Here is a 19,297-nt window from a genome sequence, read left to right on the forward strand (position 1 = left end):
CTGATCGGAAGGAGAGCAGAGCAGAGCAGATACAGAGGATGATCTACAAGACAGTATCTACAAGACAGAAGTGGATTCTGTTGAATTGGTCCAGAAGTTTAGTTTTTGGATATGTGCAGCCCAGTTGTATATTTGAAAATTTGGGCAACGCAAGCCCACTACTGAGCCTACATGTCTGCAAAAGAGTCTTACGGATTCTGGCCGGTTTTCCACCCCCAAAAAAAGAATTAATGATTCTATCTAGAGAATCGAAAAAATACTTAGGTAAAAATAGTGGAAGTGATTAAATAAAAATAAAGAAACTAGGGCAGAACGTTCATTTTTAACTGCATTGATTTTTCTTGTTAAAGACAGAGGTAGACTGCTCCGCCTCTGAAATCCGACTTCATGCCTGTAATAAGCGGATCAAGAATGGCATGAAAAAGTTTGGGTAAGGCCCGGGTCACCGTAATACCAAGGTATTTAAAGCCTGAACAGTTGAATTTGAATGGCAGATTCAGGTGCTGAAGTTGTAGAGAGGTATTGTTTACCGGATAACACTCACTCTTATGAAAATTCAGTTTGTATCCCGAGAAATAGCCAAAATCATCCACGATAGATAATATGACAGGAACAAAGGCTGCAGCATCTGTAACATATAGCAACAAATCATCAGCATATAAGGATACCTTATATTCCGCCCCCTTTTGAGTTGTACCTTTAAAGGCTAATGAGAATTTAAGTTTAATGGATAATGGCTCAATGGTAAGGGTAAATAGCAGTTGTGACAGTGGGCACCCCTGCTGGGTTCCATGCCCGAGACTGAAATAATCAGAGCTAATATTATTTGTACGAACACTGGCTTGTGGGGATTTATAAAGGAGGCGGATTGTCGATGTAATGTTTTATATTTAATTTTTTTTCTTTTACCTTTGATTTTTATACCTTTGATTTTTGTAATGTCGATTTTTGGATTTTTTCTTTTAAATGTCGATTTTTGGACTTTTTCTTTTCTTGGATTGTTTCAGTTTCTAGTAATTTTCTTTTGACTGTTTTTGTTATCTCTTTTGACTGTGTTTCGTTTGATTTTCTTTGAAAACTTTCAAGTCTTACACTATCAATGTCAGATGGACTTTTTGGGAGATTGTTTAAATTGTGTACTTTTTTTTTTTAAATTGTGATCGTTTTACTTTTGATCACCGTGGAAATTACGCTTTAATGGACTTATTCTTTGGACCAACACATTCACGTAGAATCAACACACGAGTGCCTGGTAAAGTGCTAGTAACCTCTTCCAGGGCTCCAACAAGTCCCCCCTGCGATACGTAAAGTATCTGGGTCAGAAGAAAACTACATATGCCAAACAACTCAAAATTTTACTTTGTTTTAATGCTGTATTACGTGATATGTATGATTGGAAAAAGGTTATCATGAAAGTAAGCAGAATGTGAGACTATAAAGTCTCAGAGGGGGGGAGTAATGTCGAGAAAAAATATTTTAACCTTATCTAGCATGTGTATAATCAAGCTAATATTAATCCAACACAGTTAATCTAATAGTCAATGAAGAACAACCTAATAATTAATGCAGATACAGTAGAAGTAGTTTGACAAAACCTATTTAATTTGGGTTGATAAAGCCTATTTAATCTATATGTTAATCAAGCCTTTATTTACCAACCAAATATAAGTAAAATAGTAATAACAGGGTATTTACATGTGTGAGTAGGATAGAGTCTGACTGAGTGTTATGAGTGTGTGGAATATACAAAGAAGGACAAAAAACGACCTTGGGGAGTTTAAACATTTTTATTGTGAGAGCAAGGAGTATGGGCTGTGGGATAGTAAGGCGTGTGGCCTGCTGAAGGCCCAGGAGACATGAAGGAGTAGTTGGGCTCAGAGCCAGGCGAAGGCACAGGAGCCCAGTAGCCTGACGGTGCAGCGGGAGAAGTAGGGGACTAATCAGTGGAGGACCAGGGTGAAGGATAATGAGACGATAGTGGTATCAGATCAGGGGGGTAGGAGCCTTCGCTGCAGTCATCAAGGTCAGGAGAAGTTTGTGTGCTCGCGTCACGCGTAGAAGTGCTCTGCACGATGCAAGGAGGCGAAAATGGACTCGATGGAACAGACGGGCTAGAGAGCTGCTCAAGGAACTGAGCAAGCTCATTAGCAATTGAGGAGAGCTGGAATTGGCGATAGTGTCTGCGAAGAGCATACGCCTGAGTACGTCTGCGTGCTGGAGCTGAGCAAAAGAGATCAACAGAGACAAAATGTCAAACAGGGTAAAATCACGGTGACTATTAGGTGTAAAGCAAAAGATAACACACATTTAAGAGAAGATTCTATACTCTATGTAACACTCAGTTCGGAATGCACATTTAAAATATACCTTGAGCACTAAGTAATATAATCAAGCACATGTAGATAGACAATTTAATGCACTGGTGTCACTCAATTTAATGGTGTCACCTAATTTAAGAAAAATAGAATAGCAAACAGCATTATAAAAATAAAGCAAATAATAAAACATAACACTCACACATTGCAGATGCAGATGGGCAAAATAGGCCGCAGAGGAGGAGAGGAGACGGTTGTTCACATTTGAAAGACTGAAGAAGCGTATGGTTGGATTCAGAGAAAATAGGGGCTTTATACCCACTAATTTTTTTATATATAAATCAAAACAAGGCCGAAAATAAGGGGAATAGGGAAAAACAGGAACTCCAAATATAGTGTTGTATTGGAGAAATGAGCCAAGGACAAAGATAAGGGGAATTGGGAAGAAGAAGGCAAGAAGAAGGCAAGATCGGCAAATAAGGGGGATTACTCAAGGTCAAGTACTTAGAAAAAAATAGAAAGATATGGTGGCTACAGGGTATAAATACAAGTGTGGAACAGACAGTAGTTGTACTTCCTCACTCTGGTGTGCTGTATCAATTTTGATGCGCTGATCGGTTTGATGTGGGGTACCCGCCTTCAACTGAGCTCTTTGGAATGCGTACGAAATAAAGAAGTTTTGCTTTTACTCATCCAGGACTGAGGATCCTTCATTGGCGGTTTGTGTCTATTATATTTTGTCTTTTTAGAATTGGCTGAGAAACATTGGGAATCCTCTGAGCAAAAAATCCACCCTCGATGTGTCGCCTCAGAGACGGGCTCTGAGTTCCAACATATTTAATGGCGCCCAACGTGGGGCCCTGAAGGTCAGCGTAAAGGTCGAAAACTTGAACAGGGGACCGAACATTCTGTGGGCTGCAGCCGCTGGCAACAAGATTCAGAGAAAAAGGTAAGCAGACACCTGTTATACTCAAAGTCTGTGATTAGTAACTGTATGCCCATAGGGTTGTCAGCCCCGGGGAGGGTGTAGACTGCTGGCCTAGGGTCCAAGAACTATTGAGTGGAAAAAATTAGTGTTGGATGAGAAAAAGCAAATGTGAAATAAGTTGTGAGGTGGAGAGTCACTGCGTATAAGAGGCGCAGGGTGGGACCCACGTGAAATAAAGTTGTGAGGTGGAGAGTCACTGCGTATAAGAGGCGCAGGGTGGGACCCACGTGAAATAAAGTTGTGAGGTGGAGAGTCACTGCGTATAAGAGGCGCAGGGTGGGACCCACGTAGAACTACGGCTAATTATTTGTACCTTAGTCTGTCAGACTTTCCATATGGTCTAATAGGTTGCAGACTATGCAGACCGAAATCGCGTAGACCCAAAGGTGAAGCCTTGGTGATTCGGGTTCAAGTCCCGGTGTGAGAAGATAACACTTCTCATATGGTCTAAAAACAGGATAAGATACCATAGGTCTTTACTAGGGTATCCAGATTCGCAAATTGGTGTGGAAAGGGTACATTTAAAAGGTCGTGAGTTGTTAGTATAAGAGTAAAAGGCTCGGAGAGTCACCGTAATATGATATGAAGTGATGGCCATGGGTACATGTACGTTGTGTTAACTGCAGTGTGTAAATATTTTGTTGTCATATTATTTGTAAAGAGTGTGTTTGTGAAAGCCGGATTGAAGAGTGTATTTCTATGAATGCTTGTGTGCTGTCTGTAAATTTATATGCATGCTTGCGTAGTTGCTATTGCTTGCTGTTTGCTTGCGCTGAGTAAGGAGATGATAAAATTGTGATTATACTTGTATTATTGTCATATCTGTATTATTAATAAAATAGTATGATATATACGCGCACACATTAGAAGTACAGGAGAGCTGCGCGTGGACGAGAGAAGGAGCACAAAAGGAGGCGGCGCGGGCACGCGCATACAGACACGGAGCGCACGAGGGGGGTGCGCATGCGCATAGGCGCACGGAGCATATCACACACACACACACACACACACACACACACACAGCGCGATTGAATAAAGAATAAATAAATAAGTAGATAAATAAATAAAAATAGAGAGAATATAGCAAAATAATGCATGGAATTGATGGACATAGAGATAGAAACGAACGGACTTAGAACTCATTTTTGGGACGAGAGAACATATAAAGATAGAAACGGTATAGAGAGGAGACAGACAGAGAAACAGATACAAGATAAGTTGTGGGCTATTACACGTTTGCATGGCATAGATGTGTTACACCAGATATTCCCAGAGGAAAACTGGTATGAAAAAATAAAAAGCATCTGGAAACCTCAACTGTTAAACCTAGTATTGCGCTCCCTAGTGGAAGCCCCTGGACCTAGTAAGGCAGTAATACACCTGTTTGATTTCATAGCAGACCCAAACAGTGAAGACGAAGAACCATTGATAGAATTAAATGCAGAAGTACCTGAACAATCTAATTATTGCTCGGGACTGACAGCAACTGTTGTAGTAGAGCCTAAAGAGGTGGTGTGGGAAAGAGGTGCAGCCACCTCAATTCTAGTTGATAAAATCAACTCGTTAAGTGGACAAAACCGAAAAAATCCAACACGACCTTGTAAAACAGTAAGACGGATAAACGTCTATCTAAAGTGGTCTGCTCAAAATAGAAACCCAGGCCACCGTAGAGAAGCACACAGAGGGAGACAAGGGTGCATCATGAGTACGGAGGAATCCCCAATCACACCTGTGGATGTGATAATTATAAGGCATAAAGGCTGAAAAGGAGATCAAAAAATACATGAAAAAATGGAAAGACCTGACAACTGGGGATTTGCAATGGCCAGAAGAGGGAACATTTAATAAAGAAAAGTGTGATGTAATGAAGACCAGAATAAGAAATTGGGGAGAAATAAAAAAAGAAAAGAAGGAAAAGACAAAACGGAAATTAGACATCATTGAGTGGTTTGAGCATGAGGGGGAAATGCTAAAAGTACACAAAGAAAAGACAGAGAAAGGAAAAGGAAGTAAAGAGGGAAAAGGGTCAGAAAAGGCCTCAGCGCCACCATTGGAGGAGTTTGAGGAACAGAAAAAAAACCACCGCCATATGCTGAAGCAAAGAAGCATGAGGTGATTAGCTTCTACCCAGTACTAAAGAAAGAATATTATAACATACAACTAGACATAACAGGAGGACAGATTAAAGGGAGGATGGAACTCCCAGCTCCAGACAACAAGATAAACAAGGGAAGAGCAAGACAAACAAATAGAGTGTTATTTCAGACTCCTGATGGAGAGGAGGGGAATGATGAAGAAAGCGGCAACGAAGGGAGATATGACTATGAACACGATTACGATCTAGACATCCCACCTGAAGACTGGGAGAGAGAGCGAGAGGAATTAGAACCGCCTGAGTATGACCAGAATCAAAGACATTGCCAGAAAAAGCAACCACTAAGGCATACAAGGGGTGAAAGCACCCCTAAAGTACAAGAAAGACTAAGCAAAGCCACATCTCTTTCAGACCTCAGAAAAAAAAAAGAAAGCAAAGAAGATTCAAACTCAGGAGAAGAATGCAAGGAAGAAGAAGAGTTTATTATTCTGAACCCAGAAAGAGGGGAAAAAGTGCATGTTCACGGAATATTGGAAATGACGCCAAGAATGCCACAGAAAAGTGATCCACTGCACACAGAGGTGAAAACTCTGCAGGAAGAAATGACATTTCATGAAAAAGAAAATGCAGCAAACAGACAAGAACTGGCAGACACCCAAAAGAGGATGGAAAAAATGGAAGAAATCCTAAAAGACACTCAAAGGGAAATGGACCAGACAAAGGAGATCATAACGAAAGTGACAGGTAAAAATCATCAATTAAAGGTGAAGCTATACCAACACGAAAATGCCCAACTCGAGGCAGAAATACAGAGAGCAGAACACAAAAGCTCAGAAAGAATGGACCAGTGCCAACAATATCTTGATGAGCTACAACTTCAACTGTCAATGAATCAGCCAAAAACCAACGTAAAGGCTGGAAGAAAGGAAAGTCAGAAGAAAACAAGAGAAACAACAACGAACTTTCCACATGAACGTAGAATGACAAGGTCACAAGTACAAAGAAAGAATCACGATGATGAAGAGGAAAGCATGGAAGAAGAAGAAAGGATAAGTCCTAAATACTGAAAATCCTTGCAGATGCCAGTCATTATAAAAGGCACAGACTCAGTATACACACCATGGTCATTTATGGATCTTACGGGATTAATAAGCAGACTGCCTAACATATGTGAAGGAGCACAAAGATGGATAACACGCTTTGAAGAACAGACTATGGGACAAATGTTGGCTATGGGAGATATCAAGGCAATTTTGACACAGTCATTGGGAAAAGCTAAAATGATAGAAATATTGGATCAGGCACACCTAGGAGACGTGGGGAAGGATCAAAAGTATGATCGCTGGACATTTGGAGCGAAAAGAAATGACGTTTGGAATGCACTTCGATCCGCATACCCAACTCAATCTGATTTAACCAAGGTGGAAAACCTGAAAATGGACGAAAAAGAGGGAGCTGTTGCCTTCATTCTTAAATTACAGAAAGCATGGGCTGAAGAGATGGGGTCAGCATGGGATGAGACAACGGCTAACATCACACTGTTCAAGATAATGTTGAAGAGGGCACTTCCAAGTGAAGTACAAGAGAAACTTGAATCAGTTGTGGGACTTAACGCCCTGCCCTGGGCAGCTTTCCAGGCAAATGTCACACATGCTGTGGAAATGTATAGGAAAAAGAAAGAAGCAAATAAACAAGCAGCAGAAGATTTAATAACATTGCTGCACAAAGCACAGCTTGGAGAGATAACACGGAGCAAACAAGAAAATCAAGAAAAACGCAAAGAAGAGAAAAGTTCAGCTAAACAAGCAGCAGTCATGATGGTACCAACAAATACACAGCAGGATTCAGCTGGTCAAAACATACCAGATCAGGAAAATCAGCAACTAATGCCCGTGGGACAACCAATGATGGCCTATCCAACATATCAACAACATCCACCACAAAACAGAGGGTGGGGGCAAGGAAGAGGCAGAGGAAGAGGAGGAATGTTTCAACGTTTCAAAGATGCTGGAACTGCCAAGATCCCAACCACATGATGAGAGACTGCCCATATCCAATAAGAAAACAGCAAGGTAACCAACAACAAAATCAAAGTTGGCAAGACCCCGGAAATTGGGCAGGACCATGGATGGGCCAGAATCAGCAGAATCAACAGACTCAAGCAAGAGAAAAGTTCAGCTAAACAAGCAGCAGTCATGATGGTACCAACAAATTCACAGCAGGATTCAGCTGGTCAAAACATACCAGATCAGGAAAATCAGCAACTAATGCCCGTGGGACAACCAATGATGGCCTATCCAACATATCAACAACATCCACCACAAAACAGAGGGTGGGGGCAAGGAAGAGGCAGAGGAAGAGGAGGAATGTTTCAACGTTTCAAAGATGCTGGAACTGCCAAGATCCCAACCACATGATGAGAGACTGCCCATATCCAATAAGAAAACAGCAAGGTAACCAACAACAAAATCAAAGTTGGCAAGACCCCGGAAATTGGGCAGGACCATGGATGGGCCAGAATCAGCAGAATCAACAGACTCAAGCAAACTTTAGAGGCGGCCCTCCGGGGCCACCTCAAGGTAACATGTAAAGATGCCCAGAGAAGCCAGAGGGGGAGCTGGTACAGTGCCCCACCTCACTGTACCCTGCACAAGAACCAACTATAATGGTGGATGTGAGTAACCAGCTCCAAGCATCGTTTTTGATTGACACAGGAGCGAGCAACATTCACAAGCATTGGAAAAGAAGGCTCTAAGCTCCCCCTCTCACGCAAAGCAGTAAAGACAGTAGGCTTCTCGGGTAAAACTCAAACTTTGCATTTCACAGAGCCACAAGACATAACAGTAGAAGGAATCACAATACAAGCACCATTGTTGTATTCCCCTGATACCCCAGCAAATCTATTAGGCAGAGATGTACTATGCAAGCTAGGAGCAAAAATCTTCTGTGGACCTACAGGAGTGTGGTTTGAACTTCCTGAATGCCTAACTCAACAGTATGTGATGGTGGAAAGAAAAATAGAACAACAGACACTGGATAAAGTCTATTGGCTGGAACTCGATGTGACATCCTCAGAAATTCACAAGCTGTATGACCACTGGAAAACATGGTTCACGAACATGCGTCCAGAGTGTGTGGAAACCAGAAAACCATGGCATTGCACAATAAGGTATGATGAGGGGAGACAAGATAAAGAATACGAGACTTTGTGGGGAGAACATGTAGAAGGAAACCAGTACAGTCTCAAAGCAGAAAACGTGATCATTGGTCCCCAAGGAATGGCTGCAACAGTACAGCTACCAGACCACATTGCACAGTGGTATTCAGTCGAGAACTCTGTTCCACATGTCTCCCTAATCTTCTTCTTCTTCTTTCGGCTGCTCCCATTAGGGGTCGCCACAGCGGATCATCCGTCTCCATACCACCCTGTCCTCTACATCTGCCTCTTTCACACCAACTACCTGCATGTCTTCCCTCACCACATCCATGAACCTCCTCCTTGGCCTTCCTCTTTTCCTCCTACCTGGTGGCTCCATCTTCAGCATTTTTCTACCAATATAATTCATGTCCCTTCTCTGCACATGTCCAAACCATCTCAATCTCGCCTCCCTCACCTTGTCACCAAAACATCCTACATGTGCTGTCCCTCTAATAAACTCATTTCTAATCTTGTCCATCCTCGTCACTCCCAACGAAAACCTTAACATCCTCAGCTCTGCTACCTCCAGCTCCACTTCCTGTCTTTTACTCAATGCCACTGTCTCTAATCCATACAACATCGCAGGTCTCACCACAGTCCTATAAACTTTCCCTTTTATTCTTGCAGATACCCTACTATCACAAATCACTCCTGTCACTCTTCTCCACCCACTCCACCCTGCCTGCACTCTTTTCTTTACTTCTCTAACACACTCTCCATTACTTTGCACTGTTGACCCCAGGTACCTGAACTCCTCCACCTTCTCCACCTCTTCTCCCTGCAACCGCATCACTCCACTGCCCTCCCTCTCATTCACACACATGTACTCTGTCTTACTCCTACTGACTTTCATTCCCCTTCTCTCCAACGCATATCTCCACCTCTCCAGGCTCTTCTCAACCTGCTCTCTACTCTCACCACAAATCACAATATCATCTGCAAACATCATAGTCCAGGGAGACTCCTGTCTGACCTCGTCCGTCAACCTGTCCATCACCACTGCAAACAGGAAAGGGCTCAGGGCCGATCCTTGATGCAGTCCAACCTTCACCCTGAACCAGTCTGTCGTACCTACTGCACACTTCACTGCCGTCACACTGTCCTCATACATGTCCTGCACCACCCTCACATACTTCTCTGACACACCTGACTTCCTCATACAATACCACAACTCCTCTCTCGGCACCCTGTCGTACGCTTTCTCTAAATCCACAAATACACAATGCAGCTCCTTCTGTCCTTCTCTATACTTCTCCATCAACATCCTCAAAGCAAATAAGGCATCTGTTGTGCTCTTCCTCGGTATGAAACCATACTGTTGCTCACAGATGGTCACCTCTTCTCTCAGCCTGGCTTCCACTACTCTTTCCCATAACTTCATGGTGTGACTGATCAACTTAATTCCCCTGTAGTTACTGCAGGTCTGCACATCTCCCTTATGCTTAAAGATCGGTACCAGCACACTCCTTCTCCATTCCTCAGGCATCCTCTCCCCTTCCAGAATCCTGTTAAACAATCTGGTTAAAAACTCCACTGCCATCTCTCCTAAACATCTCCACGCTTCTACCGGTATGTCATCTGGTCCAACCGACTTTCCATTCTTCATCCTCTTAATCGCTGCTCTCACTTCCACCTTACTAATCCTATCTACATCCTGCTTCACCAACTCCACATCCTCCAACCTTCTCTCTCTCTGATTTTCCTCATTCATCAGCTGCTCAAAATACTCCCTCCATCTTCTCAACACACTCTCCTCATTAGTCAACACATTTCCCTCTCCATCCTTTATTGCTCTAACTTGCAGTACATCCTTCCCAGCTCGGTCCCTCTGCCTGGCCAATCGGTATAAATCCTTTTCTCCTTCCTTAGTGTCCAACCTCTTATACAGCTCCTCATGTGCCTTTTCCTTGGCTTTCGCCACATCCCTTTTTACCTGCTGCCGCATCTCCTTGTACTCCTGCCTACTCTTCTCATCACTCTGTCGATCCCACTTCTGTTTTGCCAACCTCTTTCCCCTAATGCTCTCCTGCACTTCCTCATTCCACCACCACGTCTCCTTGTCTTGCTTTCTATTTCCAGATGTCACACCAAGTACTTTTCTAGCTGCCTCCCTCATCACTCCTGCAGTAGTTGCCCAATCATCCGGCACCTCTTCACCACCACCAAGCCCCTGTCTGACCTCTTCCCTGAACCTCACACTACACTCTTCCTCCTTCAGTTTCCACCATCTTATTCTTCTTTCAATCCTTACTTTCCTTCTCTTCTTCTTCGCCTCCAAAACCATCCTACAGACCACCATCCGATGCTGTCTAGCTACACTGTCCCCCGCCAACACCTTACAGTCTCCAATCTCCTTCAGGTTGCATCTCCTACACAGAACATAATCCACCTGTGTGCACCTTCCTCCACTCTTATACGTCACCCTATGATCCTCCTTCTTCTTAAAATACGTGTTCACCACTGCCATTTCCATCCTTTTAGCAAAATCTACCACCATCTGCCCTTCCACATTCCTCTCCTTAAAACCATACCTACCCATCACCTCCTCATCACCTCTGTTCCCTTCACCTACATGCCCATTAAAGTCTGCCCCAATCACCAATCGTTCTTTCCTAGGTACACCATCTACCACTTCATCTAATTCACTCCAGAATCTTTCTTTCTCCTCCATCTCACAGCCAACTTGTGGAGCATAGGCACTGATGACATTTATCATCATCCCTTCAACCTCCACCTTCACGATCATCACCCTATCAGAAACTCTCTTCACCTCCACTACACTCTTACTGTACTCTTCCTTCAGAATCACCCCTACACCATTTCTCTTTCCATCCACACCATGATAAAACAGTTTAAACCCACCTCCAATGTTCCTGGCCTTACTCCCTTTCCACTTGGTCTCCTGAACACACAACATATCTACCTTTCTCCTCTCCATCATATCAGCTACCTCTCTCCCTTTACCAGTCATAGTACCAACATTTAAAGTACCAACCCGAACCTCTACTCTCCTACACTGCTCCTTTTCCTGCCGTCTCTGTAGACGTCTTCCTCCTCTCCTTCTCCTCCTTCGGCCAACAGTAGCCCAATTTCCACCGGTACCCTGTCGGCTAACGATACCTGTGGCGGTCGTTGTTAACCCGGGCCTCGACCGATCCGGTATGAAATTCTCATTTGTGATCCGCATATTTGATTTGGCACATGTTTTATGCTGGATGCCCTTCCTAACGCAACCCTCCCCATTTACCCGGGCTTGGGACCGGCACTAAGAGTGCACAGGCTTGTGCCCCCCTAATGGCTGGGTTCCACATGTCTCCCTAATGATCGGGCAAAATTTTAAATCAAAAGACTAAGGGCCAATGGTCAGAGAAGCAAGTCAGATAACTGAATGGATACCAATGGGAGAAAATATGAGCGTGTCATTGGACAGGAAATATCTCAAAATAAAACTAACAGCTGAAGACAGTGTGGTAGCTCACACCATTTTGATCAACAGACAGGTGCAGGTGAAAACGCAAGTAGGACAGATAGGACAATGGCAGCAGAAGGTAGAACAGACTGAACTAGAAAAAGAACAGGTACTGAAACAGATTCCGGAAAAGTTATGGACTAAACATCAGACAGATGTAGGGTTAGTTAAGTCATCAGGGTTGGCGAAAATTCAATTAAAACCCAATGTGCAGTTACCTTACCAGAAACAATACCCATTGTCGCAACAAGCGATAGAGGGGATAAGACCAACCATCGAGGGACTAGTTGAAGCAGGAGTGTTAATTCCAACAAACAGCCCTTGCAACACACCCATTTTTCCAGTCAGAAAACCTCATTTAGACACATGGAGATTGGTCCATGATTTAAGACCAGTAAACCGTGTGGTGGTAGCAGAAAATCCTGTAGTACCTGATCCACACACTTTGTTAACAAACATCCCCGAAGGGACTAAATGGTACACTGTGATTGATTTATGCTCAGCATTTTTTAGTGTACCTCTGCATCCTGAGTCTCAGTTCCTGTTTGCATTCACATAAGGGGGAAAACAATACACCTACACGCGTCTGCCACAAGGGTATTGTGAAAGTCCGTCAATTTTTAACCAGGTGTTAGCGCAAGATCTGGCAGATCTAGACATTCAAAGCAGTTTGCTCCAATATGTGGACGACCTACTGATTTGTAGTCAAACTAAAGAACAGTGCATGAAGGACTCGTTGAAGGTCCTGGAAACCCTAGCTCATAATGGACACAAGGTCAGTAAGGAAAAAGTGCAATTCTGCCAACAAAAGGTGGAATATTTGGGTAGAGTGCTCGAAGGCACTACACTCAAAATCTCACCCTCACATGTAGAGGCAATTCAGAAAACACCACAACCTCAAACAGTACAACAGATGTTGTCATTACTGGGTTTAGCTGGTTTAGACCGTGGATTTGTGATTTTGCATTAAAAACACAACCTCTCAGAGACATGATGAAAGCAGCTGATCAGACAAAATCTAGCGCACGACTGGTCTGGACAGAGGAAGGCAAAAAGGCCTTTGAAACAATCAAAAGTGATCTAAAATCTGCCCCAGCACTAGCCTGTCCAGACTACACAAAACCATTTCACCTCTATGTGTCAGAAAGGCGAGGTTTTGCATCAGCCATTTTAGCACAACAACAACAGAGTATGGGAAAGAAGCCAATTGCATACTATAGCACAGCTCTTGACAATGTGGAAAAAGGCATGCCACCTTGTTACAGAGGGTTGGCAGCAGCAGCATTTGCCTATCAAAAAGCATCAACAATCACAATGGGTCATCCAGTGATCCTGTACACTTCTCATGCATTACATGCTCTGCTGACAAGTCAAAAGTTTGTGATCACAAATGCTCGAAGGACAGGGTATGATGTAATTCTGTCTGCACCAGAACTAACAATTGAGAGATGCCTCACAATTAATCCAGCTGATCGAGTGGTCTTACCAGATGAGGGAATTCCCCATGAATGCACTACAGAAGCAGAGAAATTTCTAAAAGCCAGAGATGACCTAGAGAACCAACCATTGCAAAATGCCCAAATTGTTTTGTTTGTGGACGGTTCTTGCTATCGAGCGAATGATGGCAATAAAGCAGGATATGCTGTGGTCATGCACAATGAGGAAGATGACTCATTTCGAGTACTAGCTAGTGTAAGCGTGCCACAACCTTGTTCTGCCCAATTGGCAGAAATAAAAGCTTTAACGGCAGCATGTAGGTTGGGAGCAGGGGGAAGGTGTACCATCTACACTGATTCAGCATATGCACATGGGGTATGTCACACATTTAGACCCATCTGGGAACAAAGAGGTTTCCAGAGAGCTGATGGATCATCCATTTTGCATAGTCCCGCAATTTCTGATTTGCTCAAAGCAATGATGCTTCCAAAGGCATTAGCCATTGTGAAATGTAAAGCCCACAAATCTGATGGTGAGATGGTCAGTAGAGGTAATGCAGCAGCAGATGAGGCAGCTAAGAGTGCAGCGGTAGACGAAGATTGTGTGAAAGTGATGGTGCAGGATGAAGAACATGAGGAAGTACGAGGCCAGGTAACAGAAGATGATCTAGGGGAATATCAGGATGTAGCAAGTGGGGAAGAGAAAGAGAGGTGGAAGAAACAGGGTGCAGTACAAGACCCCAACACAGGGTTATGGAGAAGTGTTGATGGAGTGTGGGTGGCACCGTTAGCTCTTTTACCGAGCCTCATTGCTGAATCACATGGGGTAGATCACTGTAATCGTAGGGAGACAATAGACACAATCCGAAGGAATTGGTGGTCGCCATATCTGGCCAGTATGGTGGACAAATTCCTGAGGTCCTGTGAGCTATGTGCAGCACGTAATGTCAGAAAACATTTCACAGCACCATTAAGTCACATTCCTGAACCAAGGGGACCATTTCGACATTTGATGATGGACTTTGTGGACATGGCAGACAGGAAGGAAGGGAAAAGATATATCTTGGTAGTAATAGATCGTTTTAGCAGATGGGTAGAAGCAACAGCTACTGCCAAGAATGACGCAAAGACTGTGGCTAAGTTTTTGTTTAGGGAAGTAATTCCAAGGTTCGGGATACCTGATAAGTTGAGCTCTGACAATGGACCACATTTTGTAAGATAATGTGATCAAGGCATTTTCAGAAGCTTTGTGTATCAAGCAAAGAATGGGGTGTGTTTACCATCCACAATCACAGGGAATGGTTGAGAGAGCAAATGGGGTGTTGAAAGAGAAAATAGCAAAAATTTGTGCTAGCACAGAATTAAACATGAGCTTCTGACTGGACGACCCATGCCAGTTGCTTTTACACAAGGACCTTACACAGGCCCCTCACTTGACCAACTTGAAGCAGACATGTCTAGTTATTGCAAACATCTAACACAAATACATAGAACTTTATATTCACAGGTCTGTGAAGCCACACACGGTTGATGAGCCACTGCAGCAGGTGCAACCAGGTGATTACGTGTACATCAAAGTGTTCAAAAAGAAACACTGGAGTGAGCCACGACGTGAAGGCCCATTCATGGTGGTACTAGCGACTCCTACCGCAGTCAAGGTCGAAGGTAAGGAACACTGGTATCACCTTAACCATTGTTGCAGAGCTGCGGTGGAAGGACCACAGTGGAGGAAATCTCAGGCTGAGTTGGCACACTGTGCCCACTCTGACAAAGTGGAAGAGACTGTTCATAGACTACTAGACAGTGAAGAAAACACTCTCATTCCACCTGAACAGTTTGGCACCCTTAATCTACAAGATCTAGTAAACTTAGATATCAATCTACCTGTGGAATCATAATGAAGAGTTCCCCAAAACCCAAACAGACTCACCCCACCAGAAGAGACTGGGCAGTACTTGTCATGGCTTTAGTAGTATGGTTCATTTGCACTTACATTTCCCTTAACCGATATCTACATCATCCAGCAGATGTATCAGTCCCTTTGTCTAACATTTCTCTAAATAACTGCTCTCAGCCCGCAGCATGCCCAGAAAGTCGCAACATGTACACACACAGATACAAGAGATCTAAACCCCTATGGTCCCTAGATCACCACGCTAAAACCAGTCTCACTTCAGCAGAAGCTGCTAGAGTTTCTGTATATTTGGCAAGAAACGTGCTTGCAGAACAATTCCGGTGTGCACTGGGTGTTTTGAATAACACCAAGGTCCTACCATTCTTTCCTGCAACTGCACAACATATATTTGTAACATATACTATATCCCTAGCTCATCCTCGTAACTCAACAGAAACAACAGACACTCCCGAATACGAGATGAGACTTGAGGCTCGAATGACCGACACAGATAAAGGAACAGACATTATAGTGGTCACAGGAGTACTTCTCAGAGTTGTCTCTCGTATAGCAGGCTCCCGCAGTTGTGTTGCTATCACGCTTTTATGGTTCTATGGTTTTCCCCAAGTAGGGATCCCGCATGACACGTTCGAAAGAACCTCAGCAGAATCTCTAGTGTATGGGACTGATGTGTATAAGATGTCCCTAACTGGCAGGAAGGGATGAACCTACCTAGAATACAACTTAGTTTTAGATACAAGAACCCCACCTATCCCTCTAATCCAAAAGCCCCACCTTGTGTCAGATGCTCTGAAAGGTTCAACGTAACATCAGTAAAGCAATATGCTAAAACTACAAACATTCAGCCAAACCTTAACCTGTACAGACAATGGTTGGTAGATTCAGGGCGTGCAGCAGTACCTCACTCTACATGTATTGTATGCGACAGAAGATCTCGTCGCCCACCTCATGTTATGCCGACAGTAGGGTTAGAGGCATGTGATAAAGAACCCTATGACACCACTCATCTCTGTCCAGCAATATGTCTATTGGGTTCAGCTGCTGTTAATTATGGAGCCACATGGATGCGCTCACGTAGTGCTTCATGCGAATATCATAGGACAAACTTTCCCTTTGTGCCTTCGCGCAAGAGGAGTAATTAATGTAGGTTCACTGCCTGAGGAGGCATGTGGACAACAGATTGATGCAGCGTTCCACATACTTAACTTAAGACAGTCTTGTAATTCCTCCACACAAAGGTGTGACTCTTGTAAGTTCTCCACAAAAAAGTGTCACACGACAGCACATAGGCAGTTTCATGTCCCAAACTTGAGAATGGGCACACTGCCCCTAGCGGACATATTTTGGTTCTGTGGTGGAAATGAAGTGCTGCAGGTTCTACCTAGCCTGTGGCACAATCGCTGTGCACCAGTAATTCTAGAAGGACGTCTCATTGTTATGGCAGTAAATGAGACCCGTTTAAATGACCTGTTTAGGTCGAGACGACGTCGAAGTGCTCCCCAAGGTGACATTGAAAAAAACATTTTATCTAGTATCATGAACAATTATAGGGACAAGTATCTCACGATCACTAATAAATCTAGGTTACCCTCTTGGGGCCCGGATCCTCAGATCTATATAAGTTGGAAGGGCACACCAGTAGGTGTTCCGGTTGAATTTGCCGCTTTAGACAACGGTGCCTCCAAGGCATTGACAATGTTTCTCCCTTGGATCCAGATAGATCGCAATATGGCCTGGATAAATTATATTTGGTACAACCAACAACGTTTTATCAATCACACAATTGAAGCCTTGAAACTGATATCAGAACAACTTCATGACACTACATTAATGGCTGTGCAGAATAGGTTTGCAATTGACAAAATGCTTGGCCCAGACCAAGGTGTATGCCATCTTATTGGGGAGGACTGTTGCGCGGTTATTCCTCTTCACACTGGCTCTGCAGGTCCGCTACACGCTCTACTGGACTGTATGGTGAAAGCTCGTGATGAGATGGTCTCCAATAATGCGAAGGAATCTGCTCTGTCCAGTTGGCTAAGTTGGCTTTTTTCTTCAAGCTGGTTGGCGGGACTGGTGCGTATTGGAACTACACTTGCCATTATTCTTGCAGCCGTGGCATGTTTTGTTTGCTGTGGAATTCCCTGTCTCCGTGCTCTTATCAGCAAGACTGTGCACTCACTGTTCGGACAATATGTACAGTTCCCAATGTCTGCTGTCACAGACCAGGAATCTCCTGTAGATCACATCTATGCTGCCATGGACCATGATGTCTATGTGGACATGAACGCAAGGCTTTTTGCCCTGAGTGAAGGACACAAAAAACTTCCCCAGACATATCCTTTTTAATCTGTATATATATATCTAACTAACCATCTATATATCTTTGTTTGATTACTGATCTCGATAACAATGACATGCCCACTGAGTCTTACTTCTATATTTCCCACTTTCAGGAAAACTGCTTCGGGTGCTTGCTGTCTTATTTTGTTGTACGAACCATGTTGTTGTTGTGAGGTCTACATGTTGTGTGCAGGAATATGGCTGCTGGTGAACCCAGGTGGCTACAGCCGAATCAACGGCCGCTTCCTGGCGTATGTGCATACGCTGACGCTTGCACTGAGGGGTATCGTTTTGATTTCAAGACATTCAGGGGTCCCTGCGATGCCTGTGATTACCTCGCCTTTGACCTTCAGACGCACTGCGTTTTGTGCCAGGGGCAGAACACCTGTCCTTTGGGAGAACAATGCTATGATGGACCCCGCAAATGGTTCAGCTTCCCTCCAGAAAAGGATGTATTGCTTTGGACAACTGATGAGGACCAACGCAGACCAGTGATAGCCATCATGCACCATGCCAACATGTAATCGCCAGAGGGAATGTGGTTAGACTCAATTCAGAACTCTGCCTATGATCTTCCTGGGGGACTCCAGGTAGTCACCCATATCTTTAATGTGCGCCAAACTATTTCTCTGGCCGAATCATTTCAGGTTCCTCCTCACTCACAAGGAGCCCCAAGCAATCACAGTTTCCTGATCACGAACTTCGTCTTGCAACGAACTATGTAACATTCTACACCATTACCTTCTGTGGCTATGTTCTATGGACAACGGAACCAGCGAGACAACGGGACTGGCACTGCCGTCCCACCCGTGTTCATAGGCACCACATGAACAGCATGGACTCAGGTGTCATTTCATCGCGAGGTCGATATTCACGACTCAGATGGCATAATGCGGTGTGGTTTGCGCTGCGGTCTGGCCACCATATATCCGTTCCCCTGCCGCAGTGGACTAAACGGTTCTCTCCTGTTCCATAGTTTGGCCACATTTACACTGACTGTATTGTTTTTGTTTTGTTTTATTTTCATTCTCATCTATTTTATGTGTCTTACATTTAGCTGCCTGTACGATCACGACTAAGGGTGACCTTGGTGCTGAGGCCACTGTCGTGCCACTGGCGGGCAGAGTGGGAATTTTCCCTGTCAATTGATTTCATGTCAGGGTTTTTCGCCCACTCCTAGTTCATCATGTTGTGATTGGGCATACCAACTATTGTGAGGGTGGGAGTAATGTCGATGTAATGTTTTAGATTTCATTTTTTTTTTTTTTTTTATCTTTTACCTTTGATTTTTATACCTTTGATTTTTGTAATGTCGATTTTTGGACTTTTTCTTTTAAATGTCGATTTTTGGACTTTTTCTTTTCTTGGATTGTTTCGGTTTCTAGTAATTTTCTTTTGACTGTTTTTGTTATCTCTTTTGACTGTGTTTCGTTTGATTTTCTTTGAAAACTTTCAAGTCTTACACTATCAATGTCAGATGGACTTTTTGGGAGATTGTTTAAATTGTGTACTTGTGATCGTTTTACTTTTGATCACCGTG

At 43.7% G+C, this 19,297-nt stretch overlaps 3 long non-coding RNA genes across 3 annotated transcripts in view; 2 read left to right on the plus strand and 1 right to left on the minus strand.

Annotated features, from left to right (window-relative positions):
- LOC310733427 overlaps window positions 1-19,297 on the minus strand; it is a 447,063-nt gene that overhangs the window by 380,545 nt on the left and 47,221 nt on the right. The window lies entirely within an intron of this gene.
- The window catches only part of LOC310733402, a 465,189-nt gene that overhangs the window by 343,463 nt on the left and 102,429 nt on the right, over window positions 1-19,297 (plus strand). The window lies entirely within an intron of this gene.
- LOC310733411 lies at window positions 1,449-6,343 on the plus strand. Its single transcript, XR_014535721.1, has 2 exons — window positions 1,449-3,423; window positions 3,482-6,343. It is a non-coding gene; the product is annotated as an uncharacterized lncRNA (long non-coding RNA).

The sequence above is a fragment of the Silurus aristotelis genome (genome assembly GCF_946808225.1).
Source record: "Silurus aristotelis genome assembly, chromosome: 11".
Taxonomy (NCBI): domain Eukaryota; kingdom Metazoa; phylum Chordata; class Actinopteri; order Siluriformes; family Siluridae; genus Silurus; species Silurus aristotelis.